An 18,139-nucleotide genomic window follows, 5' to 3' on the forward strand; every position below is an offset into this window, starting at 1 on the left:
ACTTGATAGTTTTAAAAAATATTGAGCAAATATTGTGCTCCTTGAAATGAATGAGAGAGTCTTCAAATTCAATATTTTTACTTAGATTAGCAACATGCCTTTATTTATATACATATATATATATTCATGGGTTATGTTTTAATCTTTTATAGTAATTGTCAAACAAATTGGACTTTACCTAAAATTTTTGGAAACATGCTAACATTTTTGGCTAATTTGTAATCTACTGTTTTTTAAGCTAATTTAGAGTTTAGCTTCTAATTTAGCAACAGGCTAATGTTTTTGACTAATTTAGTTTACTGAGGAATTTAAGCTATTTTGGAGTTTATAAAGTATTTAAGCAGCGTGTTAGCTTTTTTTATTTTTAATTTGGCATCTAATGAGGTTTTTTGTGCTAATTTGGAGCTTAGCTAATATTATAGTAAAATGCCAATATTTTGGCTAATTTTTTATCTAATTTTTTTAGGCTAATTTAGAGTTTAGCTTCTATCTTAGCAACAAGCTAACATTTTTGGCAAATTTAGTTTACTGAGGAATTTTAGACTATTTTGTAGTTTAGCTAATATTTAGGCAATGAGTTAGCTTTTTTTGGTTAATTTGGTATTTACTAAGGTTTTTTCTGCTTAAATATGAGCTCATATTTAAGCAGCACACTAAAATTTGTATGTGAAATCTACATGTATCAGGGATTTTTAAGAAATTTTACAACATTTTGAGAAATTTAGCTCAACTTCAACACTTTTTTTATAGATCTTTATGGAAATTTCCAGTCTTTTAGCAAATTTAACTTATAGCAAATTTATTTTACTTTTCAGCAAATCCAACAGTTAAAGTAAATTGTGTTACCATTTTCAGCAAAAAGCTTCAGCATCTTCAGCGACTGTTTTCAGCAAAAAACATTCACACTAGTATTATTGCAGGGAATGCAACTTTTCTAGTTTTTTTGCACAGAATGTTGATAAATAAACTAAACATTTCACTATTTTTGACTGCTGTGTTTGCATGAGTCTTGAAATGAAATCAGGAAAACTAAAGCTTTCCTTGTTTCTGTGATTTATTGTTCACTCAGGGCTGTCCGGCTTAAGACATATTCATGAATCCAAAGAAAGTAAACATAAGCATGTGCAAAATTGTAAAGAAATTCACTTTCACATATTACTCAAATCCTTTGATTTCCATCCGTCTTCGTGATTTCCTCCCTTCAAGGTGCACTTTGGTTTTGCAGTGAGTATAAAATATTGAACCCTTTAGCCACCTGAAGCTTTGCAGACGCTGCCCTCACATGTTTTATTTGTGCTGAGTGGGTCTTTGACAAATGTATGCAGGTTTACAGCATAGCTGCTGCTGCCTGAGCTGCAGCACAACACTGAGATCTGCTTTGAGCTACGACAAAGGGAGTCTGTGCGCAGAAACAGTTGGAGATTAGAAGGGAAAAAGGCAAAAAAGATGCAGAAGAATTAGAGAAAGGGAGGATTGTGATCCCCCTCCAGACAGTAGAGAGATCATAGAATAAAAGAAAGGCTGTGATTGTGATTAGAGCGCTGAAACAAATATAAAGATTTCCCAAGACTTTACTTGTTTACATTTTTTTTTCCTTTAGTGTGTTCACCTTTTGCTCCTCCTGCCCACGTCTCTGCTTCCCCTCATTACTCAACAGCTGTCAGTGAACATGCAAGCTCATCACTGGTAAGCCTTTCATACTAAAGGCTGATTGTGTGCAGCTGTGGCAGAGCTACAGCTGCCCTGAAGATTGCTTTCAGGGATCGACTTTACCCACATCGTCTGCTGCCCCCTCAGCTCATATCATCCCTAATAATCTGGCCACCAAGGAAGATGACTTAAGATCTTAGTGGAACATCACAGAAGCATGATCGATATTTGCATATGAAACATATTAGCTTTCTTTTGCACAACATTAATGACAATGTGCTTTCAACATGTTAGTAAAGCTGTTTAGGACGACTACAAAAAAAAGATTTCATGGTGGGTAAGTGTGATAAAGTTTTAATAAAATTTATTAAAAGTAAGTGTAACTGTGCGTGACATTTGTGCACAGGAAGTGTTTGTTCTGGTGATGGTTGCTAAAGGAACTTTAAGAAAAAAAAAGTTTGCAGACAGGATTTGAGTAAAACCAGATGATGGATTCTGCTGAGCTCTTTAAGTAACTGGATCTACTGGAGCTTTCATGCTGTCTTTCTATGTTTTTTCTCGCTTTGTTGTTTTCATTTTTTTTCTAACTGTATATTAATAATCTCTGACAGGTCTTTTTTATGTCCTCCAAAGCTTAATAATATGACCTGGATTGCAACAAATGTGGTTAGTTTATTTGCTTTTTACCAGGGCCGGGAATCGCTAAAAAAAAATAATTTATTAATCGCAAATTTGGAAAAAATTAATCGCGTTTAATCAACTTTTTTTTTATAGTATTTGCCAGCCACTTATTATCTGTAAACTATTATAATATGAAATCACACACAAAATTGTACATTTAGAACATTAATTCTTATTCCTTTGAAACCTATAAGGTCTAAAACTCAGTTTCGTCTACTTTTGAATTTACATCAATGTTCAGTTTGAAAGACTACCTGTTTGCTTATTTGGTATCATTTTAATCAGGACAACCTCTCCTATGTGACAGTAACTTTGTTTAGTACTTTTTCCATGTTATATTCACACACTAGACATAAAATTATGCAAAAAAAGAAAATTCTGTCTGGAAAAGTTAATTTCTCTCCTAAGAGCACTGCTGCTTATTTTACATTTTTCCTGGAATTCTGTTTTTTTTCCAGCTTTTTTCATTTTTTTCTCATACATTTCTTTATTATACTTGTGATAAATAATAACACAAAAGTTTTCTGTAAGTCCTGTAGGGCAGCAATTGTAAAGGCCCTTTTTCCAAAGTCAGTGTGGACAAACGGAACTGTCAGCAATGGTTTAAAAATAGGTTAAAGTTAGGATGACGGTTACGGATAGGGTTAAAAAAGCCAATGCTTCCTGAACGCGGCTGTGTCTGCAGCTCACCGCTCCTGAATAGCATCAGCTATTTACATTTTTTATGTAGCCTTGAGACTATCTGTAGTTGTTAAATTTAATTTTATGAAAAAACAAGCAATATAATTTTACTTTTTTTGCCTCTACTTGATTAAATTATTTGACAAAGTACTTTAATATAATATAGTTCCGAACTACTGTAAAGGCTGTTGCAAAATTTTTTTTAATTTGGAACTAGCTAAGCTATTATAAGTAGAAATCTATAGGTTGTATATAAATTTTATTTAATTTTTTTGACCAACTATGTGACATCTGCTTTTCCAAGGAGTGACTTAAACTGAGAGATTAGCAGCAAAGATGAAAGATTCAATAATATTTAATAATGCTGTCCAAAAAAACGGGCTGCACGGTGGCGCAAGTGGTTAGCGCTCTCGCCTCACAGCGAGAAGGCCCTGGTTCGACTCCCGGCTGGGACCTTTCTGTGTGGAGTTTGCATGTTCTCCCCGTGCATGCGTGGGTTTTCACCGGGGACTCCGGCTTCCTCCCACCGTCCAAAAACATGCTTCATAGGTTAATTGGAGACTCTAAATTGCCCCTAGGTGTGAATGTGAGAGTGAATGGGTGTGTGATTGAGGCCCTGTGACAGACTGGCGACCTGTCCAGGGTGTACCCCGCCTTCGCCCATCAGTAGCCGGGATAGGCTCCGGCAACCCCGCGACCCCGAAAGGGATGAAGCGGTCAAGAAAATGGATGGATGGATGGATGTCCAAAAAAACTCTTGAAAGATTTTATTGTACTAATTAAAATTATTTGTAATCATTTTTATTAATTCATTTGTTTAATGTCAAACTAAGGTTTACACTGAACCGACAATCAAAAAACTGTCACTACGCTTCATCCAACACCCAAATTAACCAAGATGAATAGAATTCCCCAAATTCTTTTGTATTCTCATGGCAGTCTAACGTACATGTTGGGTGCTGATCAGTCGCATTAGAAGTGCCTGACACTGAGAGGTTCCACTCTAAACACCTCATGACCTGTAGGGTCTGTTGTCAGCGTCCCGGTACCAGACTTTAAGGTTGCTGGTTTGAAGTTTTTAGCAGATCAAGTAATTTGTGTGCTGATGCATTAATAAGCTTGTTGAACTCACTAACACCTTTAAGGACAGTCTAGTAACTCTCAGTCGGGTTAATTAAGTACAATGACTTTTGGTTTTCTTTGGGTTTTACTTTTAAGTTGAGTTAAAATAACAAATTAAAGGGACTTTTTTTTTAAAAAATGGTTGTTTTCTGTGAGTTTCACATTCAATAAAAACGATAACTTTATTTTAAAAAGTGTTAGTTTTTTCTTTTATTGTGTATTTTAGGCTTTTTCATTTTTTTTCATTGAATGGTCATGTTTGATATCTCCTCAAAATATTTTAAAATTGACTTGTGATATTTTTATAAAATTTAAAGTCCTTTTTTGTGAATGCTTTTACTCAAGATGTTTAAAGTTAAAAAGTATACTTTTTGAAAATCCTCTTGCAACCAACAAAACTAATTTACACAAATATGTTTTTATACAAAGTCTGTTGTTGTCACATGGTGTGAACTTTCCGGCTGCTGCATTTACACAGGCTGCCCTCTAGTGGTCAAAACTGGATCTGCGTTGAGCCTGACGTGGCTCCTTTGATCAAATGTGAGGAAAACCTAAGAGGATTGAAGTTAAAATTTACTGCAGCTACATCGATCAAAGCAACACAGACAAACATGGTTCCTATTGTCCTGCTCCTAAACAATAAGATGAATGTCCCTCGTTAATCATGTTCTTCAGCTGCAAGTGTAGAGGTCAGTGATTAAACCTTGTTCTCTGTAACGCTGCCAACTCTTTCTCTCCTCCTCGATGCCGGAGAGGATCAAAGGGAGAGTCTTGGATTTTTTTTTTTTTTTTTTTTGGTTGCTGCTCTGCTTTCTTTTTTCATGGCTCTGATGTTGTCTGCCACCAAATCCCACCTGAATAAAAGTCAGAAACTGAAGCAGCAAATCATGTTTTATGTATATGTGCTTACACAATGAAAGGAGACAGGAAAGTGGGCCAAGCATCACACAGGGCATATTATGGCAGCAAAGCAGCTTTCCACTTTCTTGAAAGTAACGACAGGAGCAGCGCTAAAGTTGTGGGCACCAGTGTCAGGTAATAACAGAAAATAAGTGCAGAGACATTGAATTACGTAACTGCAGTGAAAGGAGAGTGTTCTGTTATTCCTGTTGATAGTATTCTGGCCTGAAAGCTGCACTTGAGTCGCCTGTTTTTTCATTTATTAGACTTTTGTGAAGGTGAGCTTAAAAGTTATGGAAAAACTTGAATTTTTTAAAATAATTAGATCTAGAGTTATCTAAATATTATTTTCTCAGAACATCTTAGCCATCTGGTGTTAAGTGGTGTCATTTTAGCTATAAAAATGGAGAAACACTTGTGACAAAATGAAAACAAGTTGCCATTTTTGAATTCACAACAGGTTTTGTCAGTTATTTGTTGTCGTGTGCCAACAGTAACGTTCAGACATGTTTGCTCCACTCTTCAGTTGTTCGTTTTGACAGTTTTAATCAACTCCTGCAGAAGTTTATTCAAGCACCAGGACTCACAGAAATGTAGAAATCCAAGCACACAACAGCCTGCAACAACTTCAGAGCCAAGTGACCAAACAAGTCTACATTTAAAGATCCACGTTTTGTTGTTTCTGACGTGGTATTTTTGTGATAAGCTTGTATTCAGAAAAATTGTGCGTGCGACTCCAAAGGTCGCACTCACAACTCAGAGGTGAATTTCTAACAAATTACAGCCGCTCTGCAGAAACTATCTCCTAGAAAACAGCATAAGTTTTCAGGATTTTGGCTAAAAACAGCATAATGATAATTAAAAGACCACTGGAAACACTTTGAAAATAGATCAGAAGATTGGAGCGGGACATCCATAAGAAGTCAGAGGAATGGTACAAAATATGTGGAACAAAAAAGAAAAGCATTAAAGCTTCTAACAATCAAAACTGTCAGCAATACACTGCTGACAGTCTCTGTAGAGATCAGCTCATTTTTGTTGTCAAATTGCGATCCGACTTGCATCACACTAAAAAATCAAATGCAATAAACTATTTTTGTGACTGTTTATTGATTTAAAATTCACAAATGGGCAGAATTTTTATGCTGGAAATTCAGCTGCCCCCCTCTGTCCCCCCTGTAGCTCCGCCCCTGTTTCATGCTCTTGTACTGACAGGTAAAATAGAAAAAAAAATTATAGTGTTCAGTCACTTGAAATATCCAGATATGTTTTGATTTATTTTATATATTCCATTAAGACATTAAATCCTTATTTTAGTTTTGTTTTAAATAATTTGTCATTTTTAAGCAAAACCTGATTTTGTTAGATTCTATGGTAAAAATCCTTCAGTTTGAACACAAAAGTTCCACCTTTGGCCAGTTCACATCTCTTACTTTGAACAAAGGTGGCTATAAATCTAAAAATAACAGTTTGAAAAATAAATGTATGCTTGAAAGAAATAAGAAACTTTAAATTGAATCCCTTCAACAGTTTAATCCAGCACTGTTATATGATCGGACTAAAAAAAAAGAAGTTGGAAATATAAGTTTTTATACAAACCTCGGTTCCTTTTTTATTTGTTTGTGGTTAAATTTTCCTGGTATTTACATTCTGTTGCATATTTAAGCTCAGACATTAATAGATCAAAAGAATAAATGTGATTATGAAACATTGTTTTGCAGCGTGCCTTTTTCTCCGCAGTTTATTTTTTCTTGGCAAGAAAAAAAATGCTAAGAATCTAACATAATAAAATGAAGATATTTGATTGTTCCCAAATATACCGGATGTTCCCAAAGTAACAGCTGCTTTTCACATGTCTAATATGTGTGATATTCAGTAGCTGGTTCTTCTGTTTTATAATGAGAGTAACCTTGGCACACTCAGACATTCCTCTGGTGGGTTGATGACTTCTTCCAGTTTACCTTCAGCTTTTTTTGCTGATCGGATTAGCATTTTGTGTTCTCATAAGAGAAAATCTGTGATACAAGAGTTCCCCGTTACTGTTGATGCACCACTCGGGGATGTGACCCCAGCATCACAATCCGGATGTCAGGGGTCGTCGCTGCAGCTTGGACATGTGCTGATGATGCAATCTGTTGTGGATTACAATCTCAATATAATCTGCACCTATTACTTTATATCAGTCCACGCTGCAGAAAGGGATTTCATCTTTTGGTCAAACAGGGTCATGGATCAGAGGTTTGGGTCAACCACAAAGGTCACAATATGAGACATTTTTTCTATCATTTAAAAGATTGACCGCAGTGAAATCATTATAGTAATGTGTGTAAACTGAATCTTTACTGGAACTCTTAAAATCACTACCTTATTTTTAGCAGTTACAATCACCCATGAATTACACTATGGTCACCCTCTATGTTGCTTCCGTCTGTGTGGTTTGTACATTAATAACTAGTGCTGCCACAAACGATTATTTTAATAGTCGACTAATCACCGATTATTTTTCTAATTAGTCGACTAATCGGGTCTAGCACAAAATGGATACAAAGCACACATCTTAATCAACTAACTAAAAACTAAATATATAGCATTACCTATGATAATACTGTAAGCTTAATTTGGCCGCTGAAGATGCTAGTGAAATCTGAAGATGTTTAAATGGATAGCTAAAAATACTAAAGTTTTTAGCTGAAAACGCTGAAGCTAAAATATTAGCTGAATGCCAAATTAGCCTAAAAGATGGAAAAAAACACAAGTTAGCCAAAACAGCTAGCACGTAGCTGGAATATTAGCCAAATTCCAAAATAGCCTAAAAAAAAAAAAACAAAGTTAGCCAAAACAGCTAGCATGTAGCTGGAATATTAGCCAAATTCCAACATAGCCTAAAAAAATAAAATAAAAAAAGCCCAAGTTAGCCAAAACAGCGAGCATGCAGCTGAAATATTAGCTAAACTCTAAAATAGCCGAAAAACAACAACAACAACAACAACAACAAAAAAGCCCAAATTAGCCTAAATAGCTAGCATGCAGCTGAAATATTAACTAAACTCCAAATTAGCCGAAAAAAACGGAAAAAAGTCCTATATTAGCCAAAACAGTTATTATGTAGCTAATATACTAGCTAAATTCCAAAATAGCCTAAAAAACCTAAAAAACTCAAATCTATCCTAAATTAGCTAAAATAGCTAGTATGCAGCTAAAATATTAGTGTATCCCCAAAATAGTCTAAAAAAACCTTGCCAAAAAGCTAGCATGATGCCATTATAATTTTCAACTTTACTACACTCTAACCCCATATAATATAAATTAACGACTAATCAACTACTAAATTAGTCGTCAACTATTTTTATAGTCGATTCATTGACTAATCGTGGCAGCCCTTTTAATCACTGATACAAAAAATCAGCTTAAAAAGAGGAAAATATTTATACACTCCCAATCTTAAATCCAAAGTCCTATTAGTTGTCACATACCTAGTTGTGTGACATTTGTTGTCTGCGTTTGGCCTATCCTGTGGGGTGATGGGTCCTAGTGGGAAGTCTTTATCCCCTCTGAAACCCTCATCACTCCTCATAAACTTGTGTTTTTCTTTTCGGATGATGGTGGGGGAAAAAATAAAAACATGTGGTCATCACATCATGTCTAAAACAATCAACTAATGGCAGAAATCCTAAATCCTAATGCTGAGTGGTTTTTAATCGGTCGTACCTTTACCTCAGGTCCAGTTGACCTCCAGATGGTATGACATTTAGTTTTTTAGCATTGATTCTACGTCCATAGTTACTTATCCTCCAATGGACTGGCAAACTGTTCAGGGTGTACTCCACCTTTACCCTTCAGTCTTTGGATGCTCACCAGCAACCCCATGACTAAATAATGAAATAGCAGATACAGAAAATTTTTTACATTTAAATTTTGTTTTAGTTTTACAATCTGGCCTCCCTTGCAGTTCAAAATCATGGACATTGAGGTCATTAGTATCTCTAAATGGAGTGTCACTGAACAGTTATTGTTTATTGCAGATTGACCAGGTTGTATTTTGTCTGATAAATCAGCATTAGACCTTTGTTCCTTTACAGCGTTGAATGAGATACATTTGACACTGAAGGTGTTTTAGGTGTTGTGCACTTAGCTGCTACAGTTTGAGTTTGATTTATTTCTATGCTTTTATGCTTTGCACCTGGTTTGTGCTCGGATAAGTCTCTTTACACCTGTTCTTTTAGTGGTGTTGTCTTAAAGACTCACTCCGATATATATATATATATATATATATATATATATATATTTTAATATGTTCATGTGGTGTTTTTCTCACAATTGAGGACATATACAAAGAAAATTAAGTATTTATTTATTCAAGTCGTCAGCTCTGCTCCATATTAATGCATCCACTTGCAGACAAATAGATCAATCTACGTTTTCATCTGGATAAAAAACTGTATGGCTAGATGGCTCCGAAATTGCCAACCATTTTGTTGCACCGGTAATGTTATGTTGGGGGTGGGAGGGGCTATATAAGCTAGCAGGAGAGTGTGTAAACAGATGGATGATGGGAAATCGAGGAAGACTCACTCTGTGCAAACGGTTTCATCCACAACTAAAAAGGTGGATTTTTAATTAACTCCTGCTGTTCTGCAGAAACTATGTCTTGGAAAAGGACAGATTAAAAAAAATGTTGGCTAAAAATAGAATAATCATAATTACTGTATTTTCCAGAGTATAAAACGCTCTGGAGTATAATTCGCACTTTTTGGAGAAAAGTCTGATGTTTCAGAACAAATCCATCAAGCTCAGCATAACTAAAAAAATAAAATACAAGAATACCAATCTTTGGATCTGTATAAGAAAAATATTAAAGTTTAAGAGGAAAACTATCCGATTCTCTTCCATGTTTGTTTTGGACGACACTTCTTCTGCCACTGTCAGTAGCAAATACCTATACTCAGATGCAGCGCCCTCTAGTGGTTTTTAGAGGAAACAACCGCTAAAGGACAACTTGTGTTTACTGGGAAAATAACAATTATATGACTCTTTTGAGGTCTAAAAAATAAATAAAAACGCACAAATAAGTCACACCCCTGGCTAACCTATGAAAAAACTGCAACTTATACTCTGGAAAATACGGTAAAAGACCACTAGGAACACTTACAAAAGATCAATAGATCATAGTCGGATTTTAATGGTTTCATGCCTGTTTCTTTTCCTAAATAACTACTGGAAGCCAATTTGATTTAGTTAAAAATGCCCCATAGATTTTTAAGTACTACATAGGATCTGTTTTTACAATTTAGCCTTTTTTCATAGAAAATCATATTTTTTCCACATTCTTAAATGTGGAATAAATAAATACATAATATGAGTTCTTTTTAGTTAACAGTACACTCTGTGGCCCTAATACCACATCAATATGGCATAATGTGTTCAGTCTCAGAGACCCCAGTCAGCTTCTGTCTGTTGTTCCTGACAGCAGCTTTGCTGCTCCGCCTGGCAGTTGGTTGATGTGACACGAATGACCCCTGCAACCGTAACTGGGGGGCCCAAATCAATATTGTATCATTTATCAGTAACAAGCTGATATCATTGCTGGCCAACAGGGAACAAAATCCAAAGAGGAGGAAGCTGAAATGAGGAAAACCAGAAGATTATAAAAGCTGCAGGGAGACGAGTTACAATTTACAGGAAATTAAAAAAAAAACTGTTTTTGTTTGGGAAAATATGCAATGACTTCAGGTCTCAGCTATGGGAATCTGTTAGATAAAGAAGTTTTTGTGTGGATGTGCTAACAAGATTTTTAGCCTCGTGATCAAATGGAATGAGCTCCAGAAATGCACCGTGCAACAGAATTTAGCGGTACTGATGTCTGTTTTTATCCCTCATCTTTCACCCATTTATTTTCACATCCATGCTCTTTTGTGTTAACTGTCACTTTAGAACCGTACAAATATTATTTTTATACAATTATATATACAAACAAAATGCTGTTTTCTTCCAGGTGTGAGGAAGAGGCCCAAAGACGGTGACGCTCCTGGAATGAGAGCTGCCTGCCGTTCGTTCGGCTGTCTGCCCCGGACCTCCAGGAGGAGCGCGCTGGCTGACACGCTGAGGTGAATCACATCGCTAAAGAAATAAAAGCTATCCTGCAGTCATTGATGATGCTGACCTTCAATATTTGCTGACTCAAGAACCCCCCTCTCCATTCTTCTTCCTGCTATTATTCCTTCTGTTTCTCACCCTCCCCTTTTTGTTTAGATCTGTTTTTATGGTGTTCGGTGTTGATGCAGGTTAATTATATTCTCTTTTTCTTTTGCACACATACTTAAAAGGTTAATCAAAGGTCTTACAATGAAGTGAGTTTGCAGATTTAAAAAAAAGACATTTATTAGCAGTTAGTGTAATAGTTTAACCTCCCCATTTCCTCATCTGTTGGGTTTGTTCTGGCCTACGGAGGTTCAACATGATCCTCTAAGCTGATGCACTCACTTTATAGGTTATTATTACCTGTTAGGAAGCTGACAGAAAGCTTTTGCTGACTCACGCACGCCCGCTCACACACTCAGTGTCCCACACACACATCAAAACTCCAAACAAAAGCTCTCCAGTGTGGTATTTTCAGCCTGAAGAGGTGGGCCGCGGTAATGGCAGTAAAGTGCCAAGTCAGAGTGCAGAAGTGGGCTGTCTGTTCACTCTCACTGAGGGACTCAGAGCGAGGTACAAAGTTGTTCCAGGAAACAAAAAAAGTACAAAAGTACACAGATGTACACAAACCCCTACACACCCCCACATAAAAACGCACACATTATTCACTCCTCCTACTGATTTTCCATGGTAGCACATAATGGAAGACTGGTTGGCTCATAAAGGAACAGTAAAGTCTTTGACACAAAGACGAACGCACACAAGTGGAGTTAAAGACACAGAGTGTGTGTTTGTAACTGTTAAAGACCCACTCCAATGAAAATGGGGGTTTTTAATGTTTTGTGACATTCTCCTCATGATGGCAGACATATATATATAAAGAAAATTAAGATTAAAACTGCTTTTTTGAGTATTTCTTTATTCAAATTTATTCAAAATTGTGAATCAGATGAAAAAATGCTGCAGTTCTGTACAAACTACTATCAGCAGGCCACAAGCGCCGTATTTTTTTTCTCTGTGGCCAGATTCTCTTGAAACAGATGGGTGATGGGAAGTGGGGGCGGGCTTACACCGTACCAACAGTACTGCCCACAACACAGAGGTGAAATTCTAATGACCAACAGCTGCTCTGCAGAAATTATGTCCTAAAAAGCAACAGTTTTAAAAAAAAAAGACATTTTGGCTAAAAAATAGAGCTGGTTTGATAAAATCGGTTAATCTATTTAAGCTTAACAGATCAATAATCGATTCATAAAAATATAAATCGATTTAGCACATAAAGCTTAAGCCTGCTAGCTTGATGCTAACGTTTAATGGAATTTCCCATAGGATGGCTAATGCTAACGCTCGTTCGACTTAAACATACATTGCTGACTAAATGAACATCTTCATAAACTCACAGGCATGAGTTTTCCAAACTCTTTTAATAAAATATATTTTTTTAAGTAACCATTTGTGTTTTTCTTCTTCTAGCATAGGGTGTAATGCTAAAGCGTGATCGCCGCCTAGTGGCCAAAATGAATCTCCCTCCAGGAGATGCAGAACAATGTTTACAATGTTAATGATCTGAACATTGTTGTTAGAACTTCTGCTTTAGAAGAACCATGTCACACCGTATGCTGTTAACAATATCATTATTTCATTAATACATTTTACGGTATCTGAAATGCATCAGATTAATATAAAAATATTCAAAATATATAGTAGATTATTAATGTATTTCTAAACTAATGTGTATAAACGTGTAAAGTCAAAATTGAATTGAATTGAAGAATTTAAAAAAAAGTCCTAATCAAATTGATCCAGGCTCTTGTGAATTGAATCGAATCATTTCTGGAAATTAAAATCATCCTCAGCCCTACAAAAAGGAAACATAATTAAAGGACTACTGGGAATGCTTTTACAATCGCTCAAAAGATGTTCTGTTAGGACTTAAACATCTTCGTTTCAAATGGGCAGCACTGAAACATCAATGGCACTGATGTGAAATTGGTGCACTTGTGCTTTTGGGAAAACTCCAGGTTGAAAGTGGAAGGACAGTTTGCCATTTAAGGGAAAATTTTGTCTTAAAGTAAATATCTAAATTCCACTTTCTTCACAATAATGCTGCTCTTTTTTTCAGGTTTTTACGCATTTTTTACATTTTTTTATGATTTTATAGATGTTAAAAATGAAAATAAAATTACACACAATGGATGAATGGGTTCTTGTGAGCAAAAGGACATCTCCTGCATTTATCCGTCACTCATTCATTATCAGACAAAAGTGTAAAAAAGTTCCTAGCTTGTGTGATTTGAGGAAACCCGCACTCACCTTCATGTCGAGCGCCACGGCTGTGCCTCTGCAAAAGATGTGCAGAAACATGTTATGTAATTCACCCCATCTGAATTAATTGACCCACCCCCCCCCCTTGCTGCGTATACAGAGGCTGCAGCTCTTGATCTAGTCAATGTGGTTTGATAACCGCACAGCTGCATGCTCCCTTGCCAAAGGGCAGAGGCGGAAAACCGAGCGAGGGGAATACGGCGCTCCCCTATGATGCCCGAACAGTTCCTAAAAATATTTCTCTAACTGTTAAATTTGACGCAGGATCGTGTTTATGCAGGGAATGTGAGGAAAGGGGAGGATGAATTTCAGGCTAAAAAGAGAAGGGGGGAGGAGAGTAGCAGGGGTGTGTGTTAAAAGAGGCAAACTAGAGGCAGAGGGGCTGGCAGACAAAAAAAAAAGTGGGAGATGTGGACGAGGAGGGGGAGGCGGTGCTAAGGCAGACAGCAGGGAAGGAAAGCTGAGAAGAGGAACAGTTGAGTAAAGTGAAAGGAGAGGACAAGGAGAGGGCAGGACAGAAGAATAAAGGGGGGAGCTTCCATTTGAAAGTCCTAGTGCCAGGATATGAAGTCCTGGAGCGGTAAAGAGGCAACAGCAGGAAACTGGAATGTGCTGGTGAGGAGGTAGACAGAAAAACAGGAGACACAGAGGAGGAAAACCTCAGTCTGTGACTGTTGGGATTTTTTTTCCCCAATTTATTTTTCCCAAAAGACAAAGAAGTGGACACAGCAATGCAGGACTCTAACCCGGGTGCGTATTGTCTTATTTTCCTTTGATTGGAAAAACTTTGTTGTGTGAAACCATTTCATGATGGAAATTTCATGAATGGAAAGAAGCAATTTAGTTGGCAAGCTCATCCATGCAGCTTTGACTGGAAATGACTCCTGGATTCTCACAGTCAAATTTGGAAGTTTGGAGCATTTCTCATGTTCGATTAAACGTGCACCTTTTAGCATGGATTTGTAGCCGTCGTTTAATGCCGTCTGTTTTAAAAACCCTGACCCCAGCTCATCTACTTTTTATGATCTGTTGGAAGCATCGATCGGAAATCTTAGCCTCTGGACAGTTGGAGCAGAGGGAGGTGAGGAGGGAGGGGGTCTGTCTCAACATGCTTCAAAGATAAGAAAAGTCACTAATATCCAACAGAGCCATTAGGGGGGGCTTCTTTTCTAAAATCTGACCCATACAAGCCAGTGGATTTAGGAGGAAACTGTTGGACTTGATGTGATTGTAAATGTAGTTTCTTTTATCTTGAGTCAGCAGATTATAAACACATCTCGTCCATTCACTCCGTCCTTTTGTTGCACCTTTGCAGTGATTCAGGTGTTTCATTGCAGTGATAAAGGGCCATAATTACCCAACACAGCCCAGCAGAGGGTTGCTTTATAAAGACTTCAATGTTGACGTGAGAGTTAGCATAAATAAAGGAGCTGAAGGGGAGTAGGAGTACAAAAGTAGGAGATGGGTTACCTCATCCGCACTGAGCAAAATAAATGAGCGTGTCACTCTTTGCAGGTTACAACTCTTTCCAGGCGTGTTGAGTCATGCTTTTTGTGTTTCAGTTTGCACAGTATTAAATAAAGTAACCTCAAAGTGTCATTTGTTTGATTGGTTTGTTTACTCTCCTGGTTTCAGCAGCATTAATTCCGATCATCTTATGATCTATTGTAAAAGCGTTCCCAGTGGTATTTTGACTATATTTTTGTTGTTTTTTAGGCTAAATCAAAAGTTTTTGGTCATCATCTTTGCAGGAGTTTCTTAGAAATTCACATCTGAGTTGCGGATGTAACTGTTGGCCGAGTAACCCCGCCCCTATTTCCCAGCTAGCTTACAAACCCAACATAACATTTTTTTTAATACTTTATTGACAAATTACACAGACAGAAAATTTGGAATGGAGTTTTCTAGGACATAGTTTCTGCAAGGCGGCAGTACTTCATTAGAAATTTGCTTCTGAGTTGTGGAAATGTTTGCTGGGGGTGAGCCTGCACTCACATCCCATCATCCCTTTGTTTACACTCTTTCCTGCTAGCTTACAGCCCCTCACACCTCCAATGTAACATTACCGGTGCAGCAAATATGGCGAGTAAGAAGCTTTCCAGCTGAACAGTTTAGAGCAGGGATGGGCAAACTTTGTTTCTTGCTGATTTTTGGGAAATTTGTGGCGTTTTTGGTAGTTCGACTGGTAAAAGAGAGAAATAACATGGAATCTTGATTGAAAATTACTTTAAAACAGAAAATTTTTGAGTTTTTAATATCAAAACTGTGGTTTTTGTTCTTATTTTAGAGCCATTTTCATTAATGAGTTGATGTCCTTCAAGGAAAAAATCAAACTTGGGGAAATGTTCATGTGACTTTGGAATAATCGGAAAAATGACTGTCCAACTTGGAAATCACATGTGAATATTGGAAAAACAACAAATCTTCAAAAAACGTTACGAATGGAGAATAAATTTCTGCACCTGAACAAAGATGAATTTATTTTTAGTGAGTCACCTATGGAGAGACATGTGAACTACACTGAAAATAAAACATTAATACGGGTTATAAAAATTGTTTATTCCAATTTAACGGGCCAGAATTAAATGGTTAATGCATGTAGTTTGCCCACCCCTGGTTTAGAGCCAGATATTGCTTCAGATGAGAAAAACAAAAGTCTACAAGTGGATGCATCAGAATGGAGCGATGTAGGATTGCCGATTGTAGCAGCTACGTCGATGCTACAAGCTTATTTTTTTTCTTCTGCTCCTGATTCACAATAATTTGAATAAAGAAATACTTGGAAAGCTTACATATGTCCTCCATTGTGGGTAAAATGCTACAAGAACACAGTAAAAACTCCAGAAACACACATTTTTAATTTTTTTTATTTATAATTGTTTCTATTTTAGATGCAATATTTACTTCTGACTTATAAACAAACCAATCTAAAGACTAGCATCTTGGGCTGCACAGCTCGCCCTCCCAAAGTCGATAGATTAAAAGGAAAGTGACACATCAAGGTTTCACTCCTTAATGATCAGCTGCAAAAATCCAATCTGTGTCGCACGATAGTGACAGCAAAGAGGGGAGGATTTTGACTCAAGTGTGTGGATAATATTAATTCTTTAAGCTTGCAGAAAGATTAAACCGGTTACGTGTTTGAAGTATGGCGAATAATTTAGGTAATTATTAATACATCCAATTTGTTTTTACTCTTGCAGCTTCAGGCCCCCTGCTGTGGAGAAAATGATGTTTTCCTGTACTGCTTTAGGACAAAAAGTAGAGCGCCGTGTCCCTGTGGCACGGTGATGATTCTGAGTGAGCATCCCAACATATAAAATATTTCAAAGTGATTTAAAAGCGTTCACAAAACCCGACTATAATTTCAAGAAATCAGGCGGAGTGTCGAGGCTTGATGCTGAGCATGGAGGAGCTCTAGGGATGTGAGGCAGCATCACAAAAGGATGGAGAGACGGCAAGAGAGCAGGAGCTGCTTCTCTTTAGCTCGGTGAATGAGTATTCCTATAGCCGGTCGGTCTCCTTCTCCATCTTTGTCAGGGAGCAGCGAAGATGGACTGTTTGAAAACATCTGCACATGTGCCTCTTTGCCATGTCAGATATTTTCTCAAAAGAGTGGATGTGAATTATACATGGAGGCTGGCATAGTTACACCGAGGCGTTGCTGCTTATGTAACAGCTGCTGTGCAACTCATTTGCCTGCCTGTATTTTAGAGTGTGTGCGTGCAGTTTGTGTGTGTGGATCGTGCTCTGCTTTAGCTGTGATCCTTAATTTGACAACAAAACCCGTGACAACTTTAGCAAAATGTTCCGAAAGAGCTCCGCCATCGAAGATGTCCTACTTTTCCTCACTGGAGGATACAAGAAACGGTTCTCCTTCATCCTGCCTGGTCATATTGTCAGACCTTTTGTTTTGTTTTGCACTGTCTTGTGCTAAAGTGAAACAAAAGCTTTCCACTTTTTCAAGGGGGGGGGGAGTGAGGTGGCATGGATGGTTTACGAGGGAAAACTTTCCTTTTTCTCCGTAACGCTGGTACAGTGAGAGGTCAGAGCTGCCTCCGTGGCCGTCCTGGATGCCGTCCAGCCAAAACTCGATGGTAAAGACGCAGAAAGCTTCATTAAATTCAAATTATGCTGACAAATGGTCGTCCGCTGCCCAAATTATTCCCTCCATCCCTGCACCCAGAGCTCTCTATATTTCCAGTGTCTGTGGGTTTGACCGCTGACCAAAGCTGGATAAATTTCACTGGCTGGAAAAAATCCTGGAAAATCCAGCATTTGAAGAAGGAAAGGAATGTCAACCAAAATCCACTTTTTCACAAAGCTGTTACTTTTTTACCACTTCCAGCTGATTGTGGCACCTTTTAAAAGCTACTTTTGTCGTTTTATTTTATTTTTTTTTATTATCTTTGCAAAATATATGAATGGTTGTAATAACTAAGGTACCTATAAACAAATGAGCTCTTTTTCAGACAGTATTTTTAATGCAAAAATACTCAGAAATGCAATTTTTAAGCTCAATTTTCTTGTTTTATGTCCTCAATCATGAGAAAATGCCACAAGAAGATGTTAAAAACACCAATTATATGATTTCATCAAATGATTTTTAACACATTCAAACATTTCTTGCAGTATTCTATATTTT

The 18,139-nt window shown here is 37.1% G+C and overlaps 1 protein-coding gene across 5 annotated transcripts in view; it reads left to right on the plus strand.

Moving 5' to 3' along the window:
- Positions 1 to 18,139, plus strand: part of lzts2a (leucine zipper, putative tumor suppressor 2a) — a 54,909-nt gene that overhangs the window by 17,118 nt on the left and 19,652 nt on the right. Inside the window, exons 1-2 of one of the 5 annotated variants that reach the window (XM_036215445.1) lie at positions 1,668 to 1,686; positions 11,027 to 11,138. The gene's annotated coding sequence lies outside the window, so the exon portion shown is untranslated. Of the gene's footprint in view, positions 1 to 1,667; positions 1,687 to 1,762; positions 1,988 to 5,148; positions 5,170 to 11,026; positions 11,139 to 13,645; positions 14,245 to 18,139 lie in introns of those variants that run through there. The other 4 variants (XM_024297362.2, XM_024297363.2, XM_024297361.2 and 1 more) reach the window with 4 other exon arrangements.

The sequence above is a fragment of the Oryzias melastigma genome, linkage group LG15 (genome assembly GCF_002922805.2).
Source record: "Oryzias melastigma strain HK-1 linkage group LG15, ASM292280v2, whole genome shotgun sequence".
Lineage (NCBI taxonomy): Eukaryota > Metazoa > Chordata > Actinopteri > Beloniformes > Adrianichthyidae > Oryzias > Oryzias melastigma.